Source organism: Triturus cristatus, chromosome 2_2, assembly GCF_964204655.1.
Source record: "Triturus cristatus chromosome 2_2, aTriCri1.1, whole genome shotgun sequence".
NCBI classification, from domain to species: domain Eukaryota; kingdom Metazoa; phylum Chordata; class Amphibia; order Caudata; family Salamandridae; genus Triturus; species Triturus cristatus.
This window is the reverse complement of record NC_140582.1, coordinates 8,196,435-8,220,825: the sequence shown is the minus strand read 5'-3', so window position 1 is coordinate 8,220,825 and position 24,391 is coordinate 8,196,435. Positions and strand designations below refer to the sequence as shown.

Genomic DNA, 24,391 nt, shown 5'->3' with positions numbered 1-24,391 from the left:
CTATGTCCTGTTAAGCGGGTTTGAGAGATAACTCCCATCCCTCCTTCATCAGACACAAAGGACCCTAACGGATGGCCAAACAAAAGTACAAAAGGGCTGTAACCAACCCCCTTTTGTGGCACCTCCCTGTAGGCAAACAAAAGACATGGCAAAAAGATGTCCCATCTCCGCCTAAACTTCTCTGGGAGACTTTTGATCATGCTCTTTAAGGTTTTGGTGAATCTCTCACCTAAACCATTGGGTGATACGGTGTGGTGAATTTGTAATTCACTCCACACTCCTTCCACATTGCAGTTAAGTAACTTGACATAAGGTTTGCACCTCTGTCAGATACTACCTCCTTATGAAAGCCCACTCTTGAGAATACACCTAAGGGGGCTCATGCCACCACAGGTGCTATAGTGGTCCTGTGGAGAATGACTTCTGGGTACCTGGTGGCATGGTCCACCACCACCAGTATAAACCTGTGCCCAGATGCTGTCTGAGGATCCATGGGACCAACAATGTCAATCCCTACCCTCTCAAAGGGAATCCCCACCACAGGTAGTGGTATCAAGGGGGCCTTTGTGGTTCCATCTGCCTTGCCACTGGCTTGGCAGGTCACACAGGAGCGATAAAAATCCTTAATGTCTTTAGACATGTGGGCCCAGTGAAAGTGAGGGACAATTCTGTCCCAAGTCTTGTTCTGGCCCAGGTGTCCTGCTAAAGGAATATCATGGGCTAGTGCCAATAGGAAGCCCCTAAACTTCAGAGTTATAACCAACCTCCTGGAAGCACCAGGCTTGGGGCCTCCACTCTGAGTAAAGGAGTCCATCATCCCAAAAAACTTTATGGGAGCCACTAGCTTTCCCAGCAGCCTCATCAGCAGCTTGCTTTCTGAGGGGTTCAAGAGAGGGGCAGGTTTTCTGTTCCTGGCTCAGACCTAGTCACAGCAAAGACATGAGCAGGGATCCCTAACATTTCTGCATGTGTCCTGAGCTCCACTTCAGCCCAAGCTGAGGTTTCTAGATCATTGCCAAGCAAGCATTCGACTGGTAGGTCTGCACTTACCACAACCTTCTTAATGCCAATTACCCTTCCCCAGGACAAGTTAACAACTGCCAGAGAATGGTCTGTTCTGACATTGCTAGCATTGGTCACTTGGTACATTTCACCAAGTATAATCTGCGCAAGATCCACAAGATCTTTTGTCACCATTGTGACACTTGCTCCTGTGTCCCTGAATGCCGAAGCCTCATTTCCATTTATCAAAGGCTGCTGTCTGTATTTGCCCAAATTACTGGGACTAACAAAGGGGGACATATCCATGCCCCCATCACAGATCAGGACAGCCTGAGTTGGAACTCTGACTAGGCCAGAGTCCATCTCAGAACCCAGGGTCAGCCCTACTACACCCTTATTCTGGACATTGCCACCACCAATTGTAGCTGTACTAGGGGGAACAGTTGCCTTAGGGGCAATGGTGGCTGGAGTTGAGTCTTTGGACTTGGTGCAATCACCTGTCCAGTAAGTCTTCTGTTTACAGATTGTGCACCATGGTTTCTTTTGGCCTTTTCCCTTGTTAGACTATGAATCCCCACCTGAAGATTTTTGGGGACCTTGTGAAGACTTTTGGTCTTCACCCTTCTCCCCACCCTTGTCAGAGTTTTAAGGATCTTGCTTCTTTGGTTCACCACCTTGGTTCTGTACCTTCTGCCTCACCCTGGTTCTGACCCACTTGTCTGCCTTCTTTCCCAATTCTTGGGGAGAGGTCAGATCGGAGTACACCAGGTACTGGTTCAACAGTTGATTTTGACAGTTATTAAGGATCTGCTCCCTCATAATCAAATTGTACAATCCTTGGAAGTCTTGCACTTTTCTGCCAAGTAACCAACCCTCCGGAGCCTTAGTAGCAAAATCTACAAAGTCTACCCAGTCTTGATTCTGTGCCTTTTGGGTATACCTGAACTTTAAGCTGTATTGTTCAGTGGTTAGGCCAAACCCTTCAATCAATACACTTTTTAGACTGTTATAATCATCTGCCTCCTCCTCTCTAAAAGTGAGGAGCTTATCTCTACCTTTGTCTGCATAGGAGAGCCATAATATTGCTGCCCACAGCTCCTGGGGGACCCCTTGAACTTTACAAGCCCTTTCCGGTGCAGTTATCCATTTATGGATGTCATCCCCACTCTGGTAGGGAGAGACAATCTTATTCAGGTTTCTATTGTCATGAGACCTCTCCCTATCTCTAGGGATGTTGCTGCCACCATGGGACTCTAATCCCAACTTTTGTCTAGCTCTGTAGAGCTCTAGGGTCACATTATCTAGGGATACCTGCTTCCTTCTGATTTCAAACTGTGCTTTCTCATACTCCAGCAGTCTCTCCCTCCTCTCCTGAGAGGTTTCCCTCCTATGAGAGGAGCTAGAGGTCCCTATAGATGAACCAGAATGGTTTGACTCCACTAAGGGAGATCTAGACCTTCTAGGCCCATCACCAACTCTGCCTGAGGGGACAAAGAGGGGGCCAGTGTGGTCCTCCCCCTCATCTTCCAGGGGAGCTGGATTTTCCAGGTCAAGATCATTGTCATCTTCCTGGTCAGCATTAGAGGTCAGGTCATGGGGAATTTCACCCCTAGGCTATTCCTCATGTGCTTTCCCATCCACTCTGCCTGCCCCTTCAGACCCTATAGGTCTTCTGAGATCATCCAGCCTGAGTACCTCTATGAGATGCTGGTGGTCAGGCTTTTGCCTGTCTTCAGTTTCCTAGTAGTGCAGAATGCTCTCAATTCCATGAATTGGAGGTTATCATACTTGGAGGGAAGAAGCTCATTGACCTCTGGCAGGGACCCACTGGTTCCTGGCCTTGAAGACATCCCTAGTGAGGTGTGGTGTATTGCACTACCTACTCTAGTGTGGCCTACTAAACTCTCTTGAGTTGTAGAAAGGGTGTGCTAAGCCATTAACACACAACTCTAAGTTCAGTAGAACGTACTGTATTCTAAAGCTTGTATTATATGTACCTAGGGTACCTTTAGTGGTTTTCAGTTAGTCACTCAATTGAGATTATCTGGTAAAACAATAGCAAGCTGGAATCCCACACGCTGCACACCAATGTGAGAAGTTGGCCTGGTATATGCTGTCCACTAATTATAGTTGCCACCTTGTACCAGCCCAAACAACCCCTTATTGATGATAAGTTGAAGAAGACCTTTATTGAAAACTATCCCAGTGGTAGCTATGGAGAGCAGCCTTCAGGCTAAGTCTTGAAGGAATGTAAAGCAGCTTGTTTTACCAGTCTATAATCTCTTGAATGGCTAAATGAAAGACAACCATACCAGGTATATATATAAAATATATGTATTTATTTCTAAACACACCCTCCTAGTCTCTTTATGAGACTAGAGGTCAAAACACATAAGTTACATTTCACATATGACAGTAAAATAGCACAAATACACATCAGGCCCTGGGGGCGATCCAAACAATATACTAAAATAGTGGTATAAGAACCACGACTGAACTAGACACAAGGCCTAGAGCCTGTAGAATCGCTGGGACCCCAAGGAACCACCCAAGGTAGTGACACAGGAGACCCACGGGGGCCATGTGCAGTGTGAGAACACAGCCGCGAGCTCCCGTTAGCTTCAATGGGGAAAGTCGCGGTTATATTTTTAGGTCTCAACTAGACAGCGCTTGCGCTGTCTCTTTGAGACATTCTGTATCTACTTTGTGGGCAATAGTTTGCCTTAAGGCTTCCCATTTGCTGGCTCCACTGCCACTCTCTTATTCTTTCTCCTTATTTGTCCATGGCATGCATTTGTCATGCCTCTTGTGTGTTTACCACTCACATCAGGGACTAAGTACTAAGTAAATACACTGGTAACCATTTTAACATCTGTTCAGGAACTCCTTTTGTCTTTAATCTGTACCACTTGAGAGAGTGCTCGTGGTTCACTGCTGTAAACAGGGCTATAAATCTCGATTCTGTTTGCACGTTTGCTGTGAATTCAATTGACTGAGGTCTGTTTTTTTTGTTCATAGTCTTTGGTCTCTACTTGCGTGTCTTTTAAAATGCACACAGTTTTCACTTTGTGGAAAGTTGCCACTCCTCACACGGGCACTGATGGATTTCAGAACAGATAAGCACATCATGGCGCTGTCGTATTTACCTGAAACAGGCAGCCAGGAGTCCAATGCTGCACACACAGTGACAAAGGGATTCACCGGAACAAACAGCGAGGTCCGGGTCTCCAGCTGTGCTCTGGACAAGAGAAACTACCGTCGATATGCCCCCACGGAGCACGCTTAAAAGAAACTGCAAGCAGCAGCCCAGAGTGCTTCCAGTAAACACTGTCAGATACAGACAAGAGAGCAGCAGCAGTGTTTGGGAGGTGTGCTTCACGACGAAGGTTGCAGATGCAGAGCATGTGGCAATGATCTATCAGCTTCATAATAAACCTCTAGCTGAAGCCCTTCGTGTATCGTTTTATGTGATGTAAATGCAAATTGTTCTACTTGACACTTTTAGAAATGGAGATGTGTGAAGGTAGATAGGCTGCACGAGGGCTGCATGAACCTCTGAGCTCTTAGGGGTATGTTTACCGAGAGGCCCTTGCATTACTTTTTGCTACTTGTTTTCTTTGAAAACTAATTTGAATCATGCTGTGGCTAAACAGATGTGGCAACATTTGGTTTTGTTTCGGGACAGTTTACTTAGTGCTGCGTCCACGGGCCCTGCAGTCGAAGGAGGTCACCTTCAGCAGCTCCACGCTCTGTCCAGCGCCCAGCAGGTCTCAGAGGAAGGCCATCTGACAGATAAGACAATAAATCACGATCAGATCTCTCGTAACCTTCAGGTCGTTATTATGATTACACGCTGTCTACAGCTCTAACTTGTGCATCAGAGGCGCTCATAGGCGTGCCTACAATCAAACTCACACAATGCTACAAATGAGAGCACTGAAAAACAACCACGGTGTTAAACGGCACTTAGCCTGTATATATTAAGCAACAGGCTGCTTTTAAAAGTGGTTATTTTTTTTCTGAAAAATGAGTTCAATTTAGAGAGTTATTGAATTCCCAATTAATACACCCCACGACATACCCTCAATGGGGCTACTCATTCAGAACATGCATGTTTTAGGCAAAAGTGCTCTACATTTTCACTTCAAGAACTTAAGTGTTACATATTTGGGTGCTCTCAACTTCTACCAGCGGACAATCTAGGATTCCCAGATGCCTGCAACAGGTGCACGGACTTCATGAATTGTGGAACATGCAGTTCTGTTAAAGGGTGTTCCAATGATAGCTTTTTACAGTGTTTCATAATGCAATAGCTAATGCTGCAAATGGTGCGTTACTGATTAAATAAGTGTCATACTTCCAATCTCTGAACTTTAGAATGTCCAGGGATATCGACTATAGATGTTCAACTCATTATATCACTTTCTTACATCAGATAATTGCTTTCCTAATCGTAAAGCGCAAGCTTATCACCCCCTTAGGGGTTTCAAGGCGCTGGGGGCCATTAGGGACATTAAGTGAGCTATTGCCCAGAGTCACATAATGCTGAGCTGAGCTGCCTGTTGGCACCAGATTTCAAACCGTGAACCCTGCGCTCTGGAGTCAGCTGCTCTGGCCATTGAGCCATACCTCTCCCAAGGTACATTTATTCCCGAAATGGTGTTGTGTGGTGCATCTACATAGCATTTGATGCCAATATGTCTAAAAGCACACTGAACAAGAACACCAAAATAGAGCACCATCAAAAATCCAAGGTCTGCTTCTTGAATCAGAACTCATGCAGAGATGCAGACACCTGCACAGTGCAGTGTGAACAGAGGTGGTGCGCCTTGAAGAGAAGTAGTGGCATTGCAGTTGTGTCAGAAATGCCACTTAGTCTGGACAATGGAGGCAGGCATAAGCAGTCGAGATGTGTGTACACCAGAAGCAGGCATGGGAAGTGGAGAGGGAAACCATTGCAATCAGTGGATGACCCAGGTGGCCTTTTCAGAATACAGAGAAACTGCAATGTCCAGTACCATTAAAAATGCAATGTTTTGCAGCATTATTGTTGTTTGGACTTACACAGCAAAGCATTTTAAATGGGGCTTTATGTTACTTCATTTAATGTAGCCTCTAACAAATTACCATGAAACAATGGTAGCACCAAAGAGTTACAGTCACAACATAAATATCTCCTTGAATGTATGCATAACCATTTGCAACATAACACAGGCTAATAACAGCAGGCAGTCTTGAAAAAATAGCTATAGACCCCACCAGCTACAGATCCCCACCCACATTGAACTCACCCAAACAGCCAGCACTTTAGTTGGCTTTTAACCCTGCTTGGTAATTTAATGCCATGAGCAAACCGTTCTGAGTCTTAGCGTGAGAGAAACCATTATGTGTTGGACTAATGCATATTTTGTTGTCAACATAAGCTGGAAAAACAAGTGATTTTCAAACTAAAATCTAATTTGTAAAGTCATAATTTGGGGCAGAAAGCTGAACAAGTGTGAGTTAACATGCCCATTAGTCATTCGAAAGTGAAAGAAAGTGCTAAGGTCCCTGTTAGATTAATCCACCTACTCAATAGTAGGGCGAGGCTTGGCACCACCCTGTAAAGCCTGATCGCCAAGGCATTCCCCCAGGCATCCCGCCCTGGTAGAGTTTCGAGATTATGGGGTTACAGACCTTCTCCGTCTCTTTCTGCTGGTGCTCCTACTCCTCCTCTGCCAACTGCTTGCTCTACAGCCAGGAGATGGTCTGGGTTACATTTGTCCACAATCTTCTTCTTCACCGATCTTGTCTTTAAGTTTGTCGTCCTCCACAGTGCTTTTCATGTTGAAGACGTAGAATTTAACTGAGTTCTTGGCAGCAGCCTTCTCTCTCTAGGCTTCATTATCTGCTTTGCATCTCTCCGCGTCCTGTACCATTTTCTTGATCTCCTCTTTGCCCAGCCGGCCCTTGTCATTGGTCATGGTGATCTTGTTCTATTTGCCTGAACTCTTGTTGACAGCAGAGACATCCAGGGTGCCACTCACCTACCTCACATCCATGAGCTAATCATCCCTCTGAGTGACGTCTGACTTGTATAGAGAGAATCCATTTTTTAGCTCAAGAGCTGCATGTTCCTATTATTGATTAAGTGCTTCTTGACACACTCTGTCAATGGGAAGTCGTTCTTAATTTCAGTACAGTCGAATGCCTACTGCTCTACATTTTGGAAAGTGCTAGATGGATGAAGATGGCTGGTTAGAAAAGGGTGCATCTGCTACTGGGGAAAAGTGGAGGCATAAAGAATGTGACAAGATAGATGCGAAGAAAGAGTGGTTTGACAAAAAGAAAGCTAAAAAAAAAAACAGGAGTAAGCTTGGTGAGGTGGAGGGCACATCATCTCTCTGCACCTATTAACAGATTGAGATAATGTGCAATTAGAATGGATTTTTGAGAGAATTACTTGCTTCTTTCACATTATCAGTACTACATCTGAGATGGAGGTGACAAGAGGGTAGGCGGATAACAGGTTGCCTAGCCTCTTTTTTTGGCTTAGAGTCTCCTGTACTTACTTTAATGGACTTTGAATGTAACTCCACAAGCCATTGGCTTCTTTAGCTCTATATCCTTCAGCCATTGGCATTAGACATTTTCAGGCACATCATTGATCATCTCACCATTTTTTTCTGGTCTGTTTCACTGAGTCCTCCAGTGGCATGCAAGGGAGGCTAACAACAGGCTAACAGCCTAACAACATCTTGCGGACATTTGGAAAGGTTCCTGGTAATGCATTCCGCCTACTGCTTACCATTGGCTTTGTGGTTTGTAACTCACATTTGCTTGGTTTCTGTTTGCTGGTTTTATTTCTTTTAGGCTGTCCAACTTAGGTTTTTAGGTTTTTAGGTTTTCTTGCCCAAACCCTCGGTAGTGTATTCTTCCACCGTTACACAGTTTCTGTAAACAGGACTTTAAATCTTGTTCTTATCTTGTCACATTTGCTGTGCATTCAAAGACAGAGGTCAAATGTCAGTGTCGGTCTTCCAGGGATTTGCTTTTCTTTCTCTGACTTCAAAGTGAGAGGATTTATGTGACAATCATGCTGGCTACTCCGGGTATGATGTACAATGTTAATTTTTTTCTAACACAAAACAAAAGTTAAATGTCTGCAAATGAACGATGTAGATATTTCAAAATATGGAAAGCACGAAGGAAGAATATTTTGTGATAATTCAGAAAGTGATGGAAACAAATATTTTAATGCAAACAAATCATTACACTAGATGATGACATTTGCTCACATTACCATTTGTGTGCTGCATCCTTTCATAAGTAAAACTGTATGTCAGTGCAGATGCAAAGGTCGTTCCAATTGTGTGGTCTCTAATGGCAGTGAGCTACCACTCCATGCATACTCCACCTTACCCAACTCCACTCTACTCTGCACCACTCCACACTACGCCACTCCACACAGTGTCACTGTAATATGCTCTGTACCACTCTACACTATGCCATTCCACTCCACACTGCGTCTCTGCACTCTACTCCAAACTGCTCTACTCTACACCACTGCACTGTATGCCACTTCATTCCACCTCGAAACAATCTACTCTACGTCACTCTATTCCACTCTGCACCGCTGCAATTTACGCCCCTGCATTCTGAATTACTGCACTGCACCCCAATGTACTGTGCACCACTGCACCCCACTATACACTACTCTGCAACTCCCAACTCTACAGCACTCTATGTAACTCTAGTTTACACCATTGCATTCAACGTCACTTTTCTCTGCACCAGTCTACACCACCTCACTCTGCTACAATGCACTCTACACCACTCTGCTCTTCTCCACTTTGCTCTGTGCCACTCTGGTCTGCACCACTGCACTCTACTATGGACCACTCCATGGCACTTCACTTTAAGCCAGTGAACTCTATGAAAATGCACTCTGCACCAGTGCCCTCTGCACCACTATACTCTTCACACCACTCAACTGTATGCCACTCTAATCTACTGTGCACCACTTTACTTTGCCAATACACGCTACCCTGTTCTACAATGCACTCTGTGCCACTGCACCACTGCAGTCAACTCTACACCACTCTACTCCACTCTACGCCACTCTAATTTATTCTGCATCACTGCACACCACCCTACTGCACTCTGCTTCTCTGCACTCTACTCTAAATCACTTCCCTCTGCCCTGCACCTTTCCTCTCTACCCCGCACCACTCCACAATGCAGAATACCATTCCACATAATTAAGTCCATCACACGCAATCTCACTCTACATATTTCTATGACAGTTAATTCTATTTCATTACCATCCACATAATTCCACAGCACACCATGCCACATATTTCCACCACACAACTTCACACCAAACAATCCAATTCCACAACACAATATTCCACAACAATTAAAAAACAACCCATCTCTACCTCACACTTCCACAAACCCTGTCATCTCTCTCCCACACATCTACTTCCCCTCTCCCTCACACTACCACTACCCCCTCTTATCTCGCAATTCCACTGCAACCCTCTCATCTCTCCCTCGCACTCCCTGTCTCCTCTCTATATTGCCTGCTGCCACATACTACCTTCCTATACCACCTCATTCTGTGCACTTTTCCACCTCTCTGGGTTCCCTTCCCACTCATCCCTATCTCTCTCTCTTGTGCTCTCTCTCACATCTCTCTCATGCTCTTTTCTCGCTTCTCTCATGTGGTTCACTACAGGTCTTTGATCACAGTTTCTTTCCTGTGCCTTTTCAAGATTTTCCTCCCGTAAACCCACACGCTCCTTCTCTTCTTAGGTTGTCTTTTGCTCATACAGGGGCCTTTTCTCCCCTTCTTTCTCTCTTCTCACATACTCTTTCTGCTCCTCTGTTTGGAGTTCTTTGACCACTTCTTACACAAATTACCTATCCCTCTCTATCTTGGTTTCTAGATATTCTGTGCAGCACTTATCCCTATCTATTCATGCCACATAATTCCACTACACAAATGCACAACACACCACACAATTCCAACCGACACAATTCCACAACTAACAGTTCCAATCCAAACCACATAATTCCACTCCACACCGCATACATCCACTCCATTACAAAAAAAAAACGTACATAAAAGACATTGTCACTAACAGCGCCAATAGCTCTAAATCTGGAAAATGCGAGACCTATTACATTACAAATGCTTGTTAAAGATTAGGGACACTTAGAAATGAGTTAGGACCAAACCCTTTTGGTCTTAGGAAGTTCTAGGGTCAACACCCACGGAAGAACCGGAATACTCGTGTTACCTCACCCAGGGAAACTGGGTGCATAGGTGTCAAATGGTGTCAGGTTGCGTCGTCGATTTCAATGGGAGCGGGCAAAGAAGTGCTGCTGCCGGGAAGGTGCGAAGTGTCCGAAGAGATCCAAGCCTGGATCAAAGTCGAGAAGAACCTGAAACCAGAGGGGACAGAGTCTGGGTCACTTGCCAGTGACCAGGAAGACGATAGGCGGATGCCCACCGATTTCGAGTGTTTCAGGTGAAGAAGCTGAAGCTTGACTCTTCAGCCACGAGGACCAGGAGGCGTCGAGAATGACCAGGAGCTGGATTCGAGCTGTCCCATAAAGGATGTCGAGTGCTGCAACATCGGTGCCCAGATTGGACACAACAAACCTTGGCAACAGCAACCCACGCAGAAAGGAGAAAGATGCTTTGGTGCAGACCAGCAAGGTCTGAGGGACTCACCACTTGGTTGCGAGTCAGGGCACATCTGGAGCAACCAGGGAAGCCCAAGGAAAATCAAAGTTACCTTCACAGGGACCCACCAGTCAATGGACCAGGGATCGCGAAGGGACCTCGAGAGGAAACACAAAATGGCGGCCCACGGGTCACTCGGGGTGACTAGGCCAACAATCTTTGGTGGATTCTCTGCTCGAGGTGGGGGCTACAAGTAACCCCAAGCACGCCTTCAAGAGACGACGAGAAGTCAATGCACTTGCAAAAGTGTCCGGTGACCAGGAGTTTTGGTTCCACGCTACTCATGAGGGCTGTGGGTCTCAGCTTTGCTGGGGACTCGGATCGGCCTCTGAGATGTCTGGAAATCCTCTTCCTGGGCTGCAAATACTTCAGAGTCCGGCGGAAGCTTCGGAAATGCACACTGGCAAAATGCTTTGTTGGTGCCTGCTGAGCAGGGGAGTCACTCCTTGACCCCAAGAGAGATTTCTTCAGTCCTCTAGTCTTTAGTAGAGCGTCGAAGCTCCAGGATTCAGCTTCAGAGTTTCGTCCAGGGATATCTAAAGTCTTGTTGCTAGGGGTTCCTTACTTATACCTAAGGAAGGGGTTGGACTAACTCTAGGGACTCACCTATGGGAGGGTTTGGAAAAAGGGGTGGCTACACCCATTTCCTTGGTCTAGTTTCGCACCAGAGCAGGGGCTGGAAGCCCCTGAACCGGTTTGAGCTGGACTATGCACAGGGACACCAAATGTGCCCCCAGGGCAGGACTTCAAAGCACTCTGAGAGTGCTCCCACCCAGCCTCAATACACATCAGCCTGTCTGGAAGGTGGTTACACCTCCCTGTGACAGGAAACCTATTGTCCAGGCCTCCCCTGCCGGAGTTCCGATCAGCAGCAGGAGGCCAGACTTGTGTCTGTGGCTGCAGCATCCATTTTGTGATGCCAGGGCTCTGTTAAGTTTCTACCGGATATATCCGTGCTGCCATGTCTCTCCCTCTAGAAGGGTGGGATCATATCCTCACAGGATCCCACTGCAATGTCTTCATTTGACCTAAAAAATCTTTAGTATCCTGTATATACGAGGATAATTCAATCACAAACTTGAACAAAACATGATCAATAAAAGTATACAAATGTTCTGTCAAGCTACCCTGTGAGGATACAATAGGTCTACCAGGGGGTCGATCCATGTCTTTATGTATTTTAGGAATGTGGTAGAAAGTGGGTATGATTGGATTAGGACAACGAAGAAACAAGTATTCGTCATTTCCAAGCATAGAGTTATCATACCAACTTGATCAGTAAATGATATTGTGTTATACTGTTATGGTAGTCCTCTTTAGTTATTTTCTCATAACTAGGAGTGCCTTAAAGTTGTCTTAAAGCTTCCCCTTGGTACTGTTCCCTTGTCTGTATGACAACATTACCACCTTTGTAAGAGGGCTTACATATTATGGAGTCATCTTTGCTCAAGTTGATCAATGCCTGATGTTGTTTCCTGATGATGTTATATCCCATTTTCGTACTTGTTTTGTTCTTAATTTCAACAAGTCCTTTGTCATTGATTCAGCAAATATATCAATAGCATCGGTCGGTAATTGAGGTAGAAATTGTGACGTTGGTTTAAAGAGGGTACTCTCACTTTCTTGATCTATCCCCAGCCTGATTCCTCGGTCCACAATGTCTATGATACCGTATCCTCCTCAATTTGTTCGATACGCAGTGCTTCCATGACTTCCAGTGCCTCTAAGTCGTCACAGGATAATGCATCAGTCAGACTCGTTTTTTAAGTGCCTTGGTAATTCATTATGGCCGCCATATTGGAGTGGTTGTATATATATATATATATAACATTATATATCAATCACGAAGTTGTATACAAACATGGCGATATTATCTTTGTGAAAGTGCGCTGCGCTCTATACAAGAGATTAGGACAAGTGAGTGGGGCTGATTTCCCTCATAACACTGCCTTTGTCATAGTGTCAGGAAAACGTGTTAAAGTTACAATGTGAATATCACTTTGTGATTGACATATAATGTTATATATACCACCACTCCAATATGGCGGCCATAATGAATTTCTGGATAAGTCCATCATCTATGTTCGTGAATGTATCACGTGGTAAATGGTTTTTATTGTATATAAAAAAACATGGTTTTGCACGGCGTGCAAGAACATCATAACATCGAGAAAGGCAATCACCGAAACGTGTCTGTTTTGCTCTCAATAAAAAAACTCTAACATCACCCCCGTGAGTGCTCTTCCTTGTTACATCGGTGTGGGGAAGAAGGAGCTTGGATATTTTCGCGGTACACCGCCGCGATCAAAGCACCCGTCCGTGAGTGCACCTGCAATGGTGTATTGGAGCAGATATATATATATATACATACATATACACACACACACACACACACATATTCACTGATAAAAACACAGCTTTCAGGGACGTTCTAGTTAGTTGGACATTTCACTCATACAAAACCAGTGAAATTCGGCTGTTATAGTTAGTTAAGCTAACTATAACTCGCACCCCCGCAATGCACTGCTGAGGACGTCACATATTACATCATTTATGACTTGGTCAGTGACATCACTGGTCACATCACTGATGACATCTCAAATGACATCACTGATGACATCATCCAGTGACTATGTGCTTCTGTAAAGTTTAAGTATGTTATATATGAATATAAATATGCCAAGGTGTATTGAAGAGTGAGTGGGTATATGAGTGTCTGAATGCATGATTTAGTAGGTGTGTGACTGACTGTATAAGTGAGTGATTAAACGTGTCTTACTGAATGCATGGGTTAGTGACTAAACTGTGTGAATGTCTGTATCAGACAGTCAGTTGCTGTGTAAGCGGCTGCATGGGTTGGTGAGTAGCTACATGAGTGTCTATATGGGTTATTGATTGCTTGGCTGAGTATCTGTATGGGTGCCTGAGTGTCTGTGTGGGTGGGTGGGTGGGGGTGCGTGACTCTGTGCATAGATGTGAGTGGATGATTCACTGGGTGCATGGGTTCAAGAGTGCATCTGTGAAGGGCTCTATAGATTGGTGAGTGTGTGTATGGGTGTGTTGGCGAGTGAATGGATGTCTCAGTGGTACATTTGTGAGTAACTATATATGTGAAAGGCAGTATATGTGAGTGTTGGAGTATATGTAATGTAATGGGGTATTTATAAAGCGCAGACTGCCACTCCGAAAGGAGCATCGTGGCGCTGGTTGGAGGTGAGAAGTGAGAGGGAGCCCAGGAGATCCTAGATGAGTGAGAGACTAAATTCGTCTGAGGATCCGAATATCCAAGTTTTCAGTTCCTTCCTAAATTGTGTTTCTGTTTTTAGCAGTCTCAGATGAATAGGCAACAGATTCCAAGCTTTGGTTTCCAGGGTGGCCACTGTTTTTCCTCCCATTATTTTGCATCTAAAACTGGGTGGTTTGAGGAGGTTAGCTGACGAGGACCTAAGGGTCCAGGTTGTGATGTAAGGAGTGAACTTCCCTGAGAGGTACTTTGGTCCCAGTTTAAGCAAAGCTTTGAAGGTGATTAGGAGAATCTTAAAAAGTATTCTCTTATGCAGTGGGAGCCAATGAAAAGTTTTTAAGGCTGCCGATGTGGAAGACCTCCGTGCAAATTTGAGTACTAGACGCGCCGCAGCGTGTTGGACCACTTGGAGTTGTTTTAGTTTTAGTTTGTTGGATCCTGCCAGGAGGCTATTGCAGTAGTCCCGGCGCGAGTGGCTCAGGGCAACTGCCACCGATTTCTTTGCCATGAGTAGAATTAAATCAAATAATTTTTACAGGGATTTGATGAGGCTAAAGCAGGTCCCTGTAACTGTCATTGCATGTGGTAGGAAGGTGAGTGCAGTATCGAACTACACTCCTAGGTTTTTGGCTACCTTCACCGTATCAGGCGGAGGAGTCGCCCCCTTCCGCCACCACTCACAAGGCCGGAATTACACATTTTCCTACTGGTAGGATCTAGGTTTTATCGGTGTTGCATCTGAGGTGGTTGTCCTTCATCCATAGGATGACCTCTGATAGGCACCTTTTGAAGTTAAGTTCAGAGTCCGTGGAGTTGTTGTCGAAAGATAAAATCATTTGGGTATCATCTGCGTAGGACGTAACTTCGATCCCAAAAGATGCTATCAAGGAGATGAGTGGGGTCATATAAATGTTGAACAACAACGGGCTCAGCGGTGAGCCCTGTGGCCCTCCTGTTGTAATGGTGCGTTCAACAGAGAGGAGTGTACTGAGAGTCAAAGCTTGTCTGCGATTCGTGAGAAAGGATTTTATACATTCAAGTGTTAATTTTGAGCCTCGCCGGGAGAATACTGTGCGAGATAGTATCAAACGCGGCCGACAGGTCGAGTAGGGCCTTCCTGCCTTTGTTTGCTATAATCTTTAAAGCGTCCGTTATTTCCAGGAGTGCAGATTCTGTGGAGTGCTTGGGGCGAAAACCAGATTGCTGAGGGTGAAGGATGTTAGCGGCCTCAATGAATTTGTTTAGTTCTTTGTGAACTAATTTTTCTGTAATTTTGCCCAGTAGTGGAAGCAGTGATATAGGGCGGAGGTTCGAGAGCACTGATGGGTCCATGTTTTGCTTCTTTTCCAATGGTTTTACTATCGCTGACATCCATTCATCTGGCACTGTACCTGAACTTAGTGAAGAATTAACTATCTGATTTATTATTGGATTGATCGTTTCTATGATTTGGTGTAGAGTCATGGGAGGACAGGCATCCAAAGGAGAACCTGATTTTCATGCCACTATGGCATCATGAGTTTGCACCGGTGACACTGGTTCAAAGGTTCGGATGAAATGATCAATGGTAGGAGGGTCATGATCCAGGGCGCCGTCCTGGTCAGGGACGGAAACCATTCTAAAGTCCTTTTGAAAATTCTGAACTTTTTCTTCAAAGAAGACTGATATTTGGTCACATAAACTCTGGGAAGGTGGTATTTCTTTCTGTAGTGCTTTAGGGTTGGTAAAGGACTTTATAACCAAGAAGATGACTTTTTGGTCTCGTTTTGCCTCCTGTATTTTGTTGGAGTAGTACTCTTTTTTGCCTAGTTTGATCTAAGTACGATAGAGCTTCCTGGTAATTTTAAAAGCTTCTTCTCCAGCATTGTAAGATCTTCTCCACTTGTGCGCTTGTTGCTTACATTGGAGATGTATTTGTGCAAGAGCAGGCTTAAACCAGGGGGCTTTATACGTTTTTGGTTTAGCTTTCTTATTAGGTTTATCAGGTGGGATAACTTTCTTGTTTATGTTAGTTAACCAGAAATGGAAGAGACGAGAGTCTACTGCGGTTGTCCCTGTTAGGATGGGGACATGAGCTTGAGCCATGCTAGCCAACTTAGAATTGTCAGCTAGTTGTATAAATAACTATATGTGAGTGTGAATGATTGTGAGAGTGGCTGTATGGATGAGTGTGTGCTTGTATCAATGATTGTATAAGAGAATAAGTATGTGTTAGTATCTGTATGAATACGTTTGGTGGTGAGTGTATAACTGTATAGGTGAGTAAATGGGAGTGTAATTGATTATTTGCATGACTGACTAGGTATGTGAGTAACTATGGATGAGTGGTCATGTGTGTGTGTCTGTATAGGTGTATGAGTGCATATGATAGTGCTGTATTGATGAGTGACTGTATGGGTGAGTGGATGTGTGTGGAGACCTATGGATCAGTGAGTAGGTATGTACTAACTGGTATTGGTATGACTATGGTTTCGAGAATTGTAGTCTTTATTTTAGAGGTGGTTTATCAAAGGTTATATTAGGGTGTGAGGAAGTGCATCAGATGATCACGTGGATGATGTAATCAGTGATGTCATTTGAGATGTCATCAGTGATGTCACTGACCATGTCATGAGTGATGTAATATGTGACGTCATCAGCAGTGCATTGCGGGGGCCAGAGTTATAGTTAGCCCAACTAACCATAGCGGCTGAATTTCTCTGGTTTTGTACGAGTGAAATGTCCAACTAACTAGAACGTCCCTGAAACCTGTGTTTTTTTCAGTGAATTTCAAAGGCTTTTTAAATGCTAATTTCTAACTATAATGTCTCTGAAACCTATGGTTATTTCAGTGAATTTCAAAGGTTTTTTAAATGAAAATTTCCAACTATAATGTACCTCAATCCTACTTTTTTTATGGACTACATGTATACATATATATATTTTTAAAAAGTTGAGAATAATTTATAGTTAGTAAAACTATATTCATTCTTTTTTTGTTTTTATACAGAAGTCGCGCACCCTACACGATGGCTGCACGCATTCTTGTAGCCATTTTGAAAAGTCACGCGGGGGTCGCGACTTCAGCGTAATTTGTAAAGTATGAAATATCTTTAAATTATGTATAAAAGTTTTGCTTTAAGTGTTTGTCTAAATTTATTTACAAAAGTATTTTTAAACTATTATTTTCAATATAATCTGTACGAAAGTAAATTTGCTGTATGCACGGTGTATGCGCGTAGTGTGCGCGACCCCTCCCTGTACGTATTTTCGGGGTCGCGCCATGATTGCTCCGTGATCGCGCCGGGGTCACGACTTCGGCGTATTTTTAAATTAGAAAAAATGACTTTTGTAACTTTGAATATGATATTAGAGTGAACAGTTTTGCTAATATACTTATTAAAAGTTTATATAAATTTCTATTTATAGTGTATAATTATGTATACGATATTTCACGGGTGCACGATGGGTGCGTGACGGGTGTGCGCACACTACGCGACTTCATGTCAGCACAAGGAAAAAAGAATCTGATTAGTTTAAATCAATTTCATTGTGGAAGAGGGAGGATTCATCCTCTTGATATTCCCCTTATTTTTTGTCTTTCAAAGAGACAAGACCTGTTTCCTGCTGCTCTTTAAAACTTTACCTTTTTGTGTGTTTCTTTATTTTATAAAACAACTATGGCTTCCAGTCCTGCTGAAGTTGATCCTTTGGCCCTTGAGGAGGAAGAACAGATGGTGGACCATGGTAAAAAGAAGAAAAAAAGCATTGTGCAGGCTTTTTTCACCGTTCCGGAGGGTGAAAAAAAGTGAACACCCAAAAAGTTACTTGCATTAGATGCCAGAAAGTGCTGTCTAGAGGGTCCGACAAAAAATATTAGTGCGGTACCAGCAGCATGAAAAAACATCTGGAGACTATACACCCAGTACACCTGGTAAGAGAGGAGAGGAGAAGAGAGTTAATGCTGCTGCCGAACGAGATCCAAATGCTTCATGAACGTCAGCACAGCTTCCACCTGCTCCAAGGCCCCACATTCTTCCTGAATTTTTAAATGCAGCAGTTAGTTGCATTAAGTGTGACACTAAACTCTGTATTGGAGAGCAGTGTGTGGAGGTTATCTGTGCTGCTCTAAAAGCACATAAATGTTAATTTTTCTTTTTATAATGTGCTTTTGTTTTTGTTGGCGAGATCGTTTCCTGATCTTCATTTTTGGCTGTTGTGTTTAAAATAAAAAAATACACAAAAAAGTTAAAAAATAACAACAAAATTAAAATTGTTCTAAAAAAAAAAAACGGTTCTTACGGAACCACCTCTACTGGTTAAAAAAAGAAAAATTATTTAGGTGTTTAAATGAGAGTATGGACACTGTGTGGGGGATTGGAGAGTTGCAAGTCTATTATATAGTTATTTTATGAATGTTTGAGAAGTGGTAACGTGATGGTTAGTGCCTAGGTCATTGCATGAGTACATGGGTAGTTACTGGATGATTAGAGTTCTGCTAGGAGAGTGTGTGGTGAATTTGTAAGTGCTTGGGTATTGGCAGAGTGTTTGGATTAGTACATGGTAGTGGCTGGGTGACTGGAGGAGTGCACGGGCAGTGACAGCGTGAATACTGGACTGCATGGGTACTACCTGGGGAATTGAAGGAGAGAATGAGAAGTGTGTAAGTAGTTAGAGTACTGTAAGGGTAGTGCACAGGGGACTGCAGAAGTACATGTGTTAGTGACTGGGTCATTGCAGGAGTACATGGGTAGTGACTGGATGATTAGAGTACTGTGAGGAGAGTGCATAGTGAATTTATAAGTGCTTGGGTTTTGGCGCAGTGATTGGAAAAGAACATGGAACTGGCTGGGTGATTGGAGGAGTGCATAGGTAGTAACAGGGGTATTGCTGGACTACATGGGTAGTGCTCAGGGGATTGTAGCAGTGATCAGTTAGTGCCCGGATCATTGCATGAGTACATGGGTAGTGACTGGATGATTAGAGTACTGTGAGGAGAGTGCATAGTGCTTGGGTTTTGGGGCAGTGATTGGATAAGGAGATGGTGCTGTCTGGGTAATTGAAGAGTGTACAGGGAGTGACAGGGGGATTGTTGGAGTGCATATGTAGTGCTCCAGGGTTTGTAGCAGTGCATCAGTTAGTGCCTGGGTCATTGCATGAGTACATGGGTAGTGACTGAATGATTAGAGTACTGCAAGGAGAGTGCCTGAGTGAATTTATAAGTGCTTTGGTATTGGCGGAGTGATTGGATTAGTACATGGTACTGGCTGGGTGACTGGAGGAGTGCAGGGGGAGTGGCAGGGTGATTGATGGACTGCATGGGTACTACCTGAGGAATTGAAGGTGTGAATGAGCAGTGTCTAGGTGGTTAGAGGACTGTATGGATAGTGCAGAGGTGAATGTAGTAGTGCATGGATAGTGTTTGGGTTGCTTAATTTTACCTTTTCGATAGTTGATATGAAAGTCTTTGAAACAATTTTTGCAGTTGTTTTTTATAATCTAAATTTTAAAAACTTTCAAACTTTAACATTTTGGTCTGTAAAAGAGAAGAAAAAATACAGTACTAAGATATAATATTATAATTTAAAGCACACAACATAATTTTACCATTACATAACATATTCAGTTTACCTTTTTTGCTGTTTATAGAATCTATTGAATTTCACCATAGACAGTGATTTCAATGTTGCTCATCATGTAACAGCGGGCAAACAAATACAATCAATAAGATTGTTAAAAACAAAAACAAATCGGTGTTCAAAATATTTACAACAAACTCAACTATGTGTTCACATTTCCAAAAAATAAACATCCTCAATAACATTGCATATAATACAAATATCAGATAAATGAAATGCTTCTTTCTAAGACAATTTTCTAAATACAATATCAAAGAACAGAAACGATAATTGAATCAGCAATTCTTGATGTCTTCCCTATAGTCTAAATGATGTTCTTGAAATCATTTGCAGTGAGAATACCAATAATAAACTTCTTAATTCATATTGACATCTTCCCAATCGGCCAAATGATGTTCAAGAACTCTGACATCAAAAATATTACGTATGAATTTGGTAATTCATTAGGCAACCAATATTTGAAAAGCAAATGGGCATCATTACAATGTGTCCATCCTTTATTGCACTTTAAATAGACAGTGTAGTGTCCAGAAGTTGTAGATGGTCGATCATGGAAAATAATTGCTACTGCTTTGAAAGTTCTTCTTGATATTGATAGTTGACTTGCTACAATTTTTTTAATTAAAGTTTCCAATTTTTTTCCATCTGCTCTACAACGTTGTATCATTAAAATTATATATTGTCCAAATCTTTCTATAATTAATGTTAACATTTCTGATTTTCAGTGACTAGACTCCATATTTTGATCAGCTGATTTAACTAATTTGTTAAAAAACACTGTTTTACAATCTGGTATTGTCAAATATATGAATCTTTCAGTGTCTATGTAAGTGGTAGAAGTAAATGTACAATTTTCACATTCATGTTCCCATCTGTAATGAAGTCCAAACAGATTTTCAATTTGTATTCCTTCATCTTCCAATACTGCAAGCATAAACATAAGAAATTCCTGAGCATCTTGCTGTATATTCTGTATAAATTGTGAAGAACCAGAACATATATCCAGAAGATTCTGAATGCCAGAAACACTTTGGTTTTTAGTTTTATCAGTTCTCAAATTTTCAAAAATAGAATGCAACAAGGAACAAAACCTTTTTTCACGATTCTCCGTAATTTGAATTTGTTGTTGGAGATTTTCTAGAAACAATACGAAGTGCACAACTACATCAGCATAGCAGTTGAAACCTGAACTATTTTCTAACTGATATACTACAATTTCTTCAACAGTGTCCTTTTTCTTGTTGTTTGGAATCTCAACATTCTCTTGAATTTTTTTCTTCTTTCCATCCTCACTACAGAGTTTATCATATGTCAGTTTTCGACATACTACATGCTTTTCATATACAGGATATTCACCTAAGTTGGGAGCATACAGTCTTCTTAACCGATTGTACTCTCTTACACAATTTGCATCTGAACTAATCTTTTTCTCATAAAAATCAATCAAATACAATCCAGATAAAGTTCTGACTCGGTAGGACAATGCAACATATGCCATTCCCTCTTTAAACACGGTACTTCCAATGTTTACCAAAGCACAGTCTACACTTAAACCTTGAGATTTATGCTAAAGAAAGAGGAAACTGTTTTCTACGAACATACAAATCTTTAACAAGCAAAAAACAAAGAGAACAACGTCCAATCTGTTTTACTTCTTCAATCCGATCAAATTTAATCTTTAAAAATTCAATTCCATCTCCATTTTGATAATTAAAATCAGCAACTTTTCCCATTGCACAATTTACTAAACCTTTTTCCATATCCAAATTATGCCGTAAAATTACCCGACAGTTTTCACATACATATAGATTCTTTTCTAAACCAGCAGTCTTAGCTATAGATTTTTTCAATGAATCCAACTGTGTTTTTAATTTTTTTGTCAAATTAATAGTAATTCCGTCATGCTCTATCTTATCAATGGCTTCCATTTTTATTATTTGTATATTTTCAAGCTTTAAAAGTTCTTCATTGAATGTAGAACACTCTCGCAGTGTTGGCATTAGGCAGATTATAGATTTATTTTCTGCAATTTTTTTGTATATTTTTTCAGGAACTATATTTTCATTTGGAAACAATTTTGTAAGTAGCCGACTGTGCAAAGCTTGTTTGCCATGTTCTATCAATACTCCAATTCTTATATCTTGAAGAATGGTTCCATAATCTTCATCACCTGCCTGTTGCATATTTTAATAAGTTCTTTGTATTCAAAATATGACCAAATGTTAACGTTTCCAACACTTCCCAAATACTTTCTTGTGTCTTCATGCACAAGCGTTTTAAATACTGGTTGCCCTTTTACAGGAGTAAGTTGAAGTAGATCACCAAAAACTATCACATGTTTTCCTCCAAATAAGACATCATATTCTGTTTTTAAAATTTGCTGCATTCTTAAATGCACAAAGGCAAGCATTAAGTTTGAGACCATGCTCACCTCCTCAATAATCAGAAGTTTCATTTTATTTAGTACTCTTGAAACTTCCACACAAGCTTGTTCAGAAAGCTTGTGATATTCCAACTTGTTTTCATGTTCAACTGGTAGCATTAGTAATCGATGTAATGCAATTCCTTTAATGTTGTGTGCTGCTAACACAGTTTGAGCGGTTACAACAAAAGATAAATGTGATTCAGTGGTTTTCTGTAAATAACTCATCAAAACTTTAAGTAAGAAACGTTTTCCTGTATACATTTGAATAGGTTTAAAAGATGTGCATGTGCATTCTTTTTTTTCATGAAGAAAACCATAGTCGATCTGCTGTGTCACTTGCCGATATATTTCTTTCAGTTCAATATTTAGTTGTTCTTCCAAGTTTCTTAAGTCCATAATATCATGTTGAGCTTGATGCATTGCTGTTTCCACTTCACTCATGGCGATTGCCGCTTCATTTTGAAGAATTGGTTGTCCTAGTGGATCTTGACTGAGTGGAGCAGAACTTTGACTATCTTGAGACTGTATCTAGCAATCTCAACTGCAATACTAGCTTCCTGTTTAATTTCTTCATTCAACATTTGGATACAATTTGGAAAAACTGTGCATTCAATCCTATCTTTACATGCATAAAAAGAATCTTCATAGTACTGAAAATCTCCAAGTAATTCCATTTCAGTACGCCAAGGCTTGAAGAGTTGCAGAAGTGCTAAATAGTAAAATTCCCTTTTATCAGGTGTATTGCAACTCAGTTTCCTGTGATTAATCAGATTACCTTCACTATGTTTCACTAATCATCATTCTGAACCAATCACAGCATATTTTTCTTCATTTACGTTCTCTGTAATATTTCTCTTAAAGCAGTAATATTGCAGTACTTCATAGAGACATATGATTTCAAGATGGAGACTTTTTTCCATGCATACATTTTTTAATTTCACACATATTGGAATGCTTCAGGAAATTAAATGATCTTTTGCTTTTAGGTTTCTAAAGCTCCGATCTTTTTTTAATTTATTTTTATTTTCCAAATCCTTTATTGAAGGCGAGAGTGGTTGACCACAGCATTGCGCCTACATGCCTGGATGGGCCGCCAACGCAATGTAGTTTTCTGCATAGCAATATAGGTGGGGGAAAGATACACATAAAGCCGCCAATAACGCATCGGGCCGGCCGCGTCAAGTGGGGCAAGTGTGGCAAATATCATTACAGGGTCATAAGCACGAGATGGGGACTTCTATATGGATAGTACATATCCAATATGTTTGTTTTAACAATATCTGTGCTTTCCGGTTCATGTAATGCTAAATATTCAATTTCTTGTACAGATTTAAGTATTCTATTTCGGGTCGCAGCAAGACCTAGACTAACCCAAATGATTCCTCTTGACTTTGAATATAAACTTGCAGACGACAACCGATCCGAACAATCGTAGGATCCAATCGCTCGATGGGACAGCATCTTCAAACTAAAGTTATAAACATTTTTACTAAGAGTCTTCTCTTGGGAAATTTCTTCCCACATTTATTTCAACTCAATTTTTTTAGATTTTGTGATGTATGACGTTACATACCCAGCAACAGCAATGGACCTATCTGTAACATACTGGATATCCATATTAGCATTCCACATCGCCAAAATAACTGGATTATAATCATTAATATACTTTGACTGTTCACTTCTTTTTAAATTGTAAGTGTTTTTGGGAGATTTTCTAGTGATAGTATGCCTCACTGCTGACATGAAACTGTTGACTCTTCCTTTGGATATTACTGGATGTGGAAATCTAAAACGATATTTGGTATAAAACTTTTCCTTTGACTTTTATTTCCGTCTACAGTATTTGCCACATCAATGAGTTTGAAACCGTAAAACATGTTGTTTTAAGCGGTTTTCTTCTCTTGTTTTTGGTATGGCACATGTAACATAGTCGTCAATAAAAGATAAAACAGTCTCATCCGAATCAGTTCCAAATTTGAGTGCATCCATGATCCATAAAAGCATATGTATATGAGGAGCACCTCTAGCTTGATTCTCCTTTCTCCAAAAGAAATCAATTACTTCTCCAAGAGGAGGATTCTTTTTATTGCAGATAAAAGACATCATAGCTTGAAACCTATAATTAAAATATTTGCACACATGTACAGGATCCAAGGAACACAGTTCTCCAGGTGTCTTGAATTCAATGTTTTTAATATTTGAATTTGCTTCTTAAAGAAATTCAAGTAAATCGTCCCATGCGTATTCAGCACAGCTTAGCGTAACAAACCACGTAGGAGTTACTAAGTTCCTTAACATACATTTGAGTTCTCCATGACGACGATACCAATACTCATTAGTACCATGTTGACACGCCATAAAATTAATCA

The 24,391-nt window shown here is 41.8% G+C and overlaps 1 protein-coding gene across 1 annotated transcript in view; it reads right to left on the bottom strand.

The window, feature by feature from the left end:
• The window catches only part of LOC146861747 (uncharacterized), a 301,902-nt gene that overhangs the window by 222,871 nt on the left and 54,640 nt on the right, over positions 1 to 24,391 (bottom strand). The gene's annotated exons all lie outside the window — the stretch shown is intronic.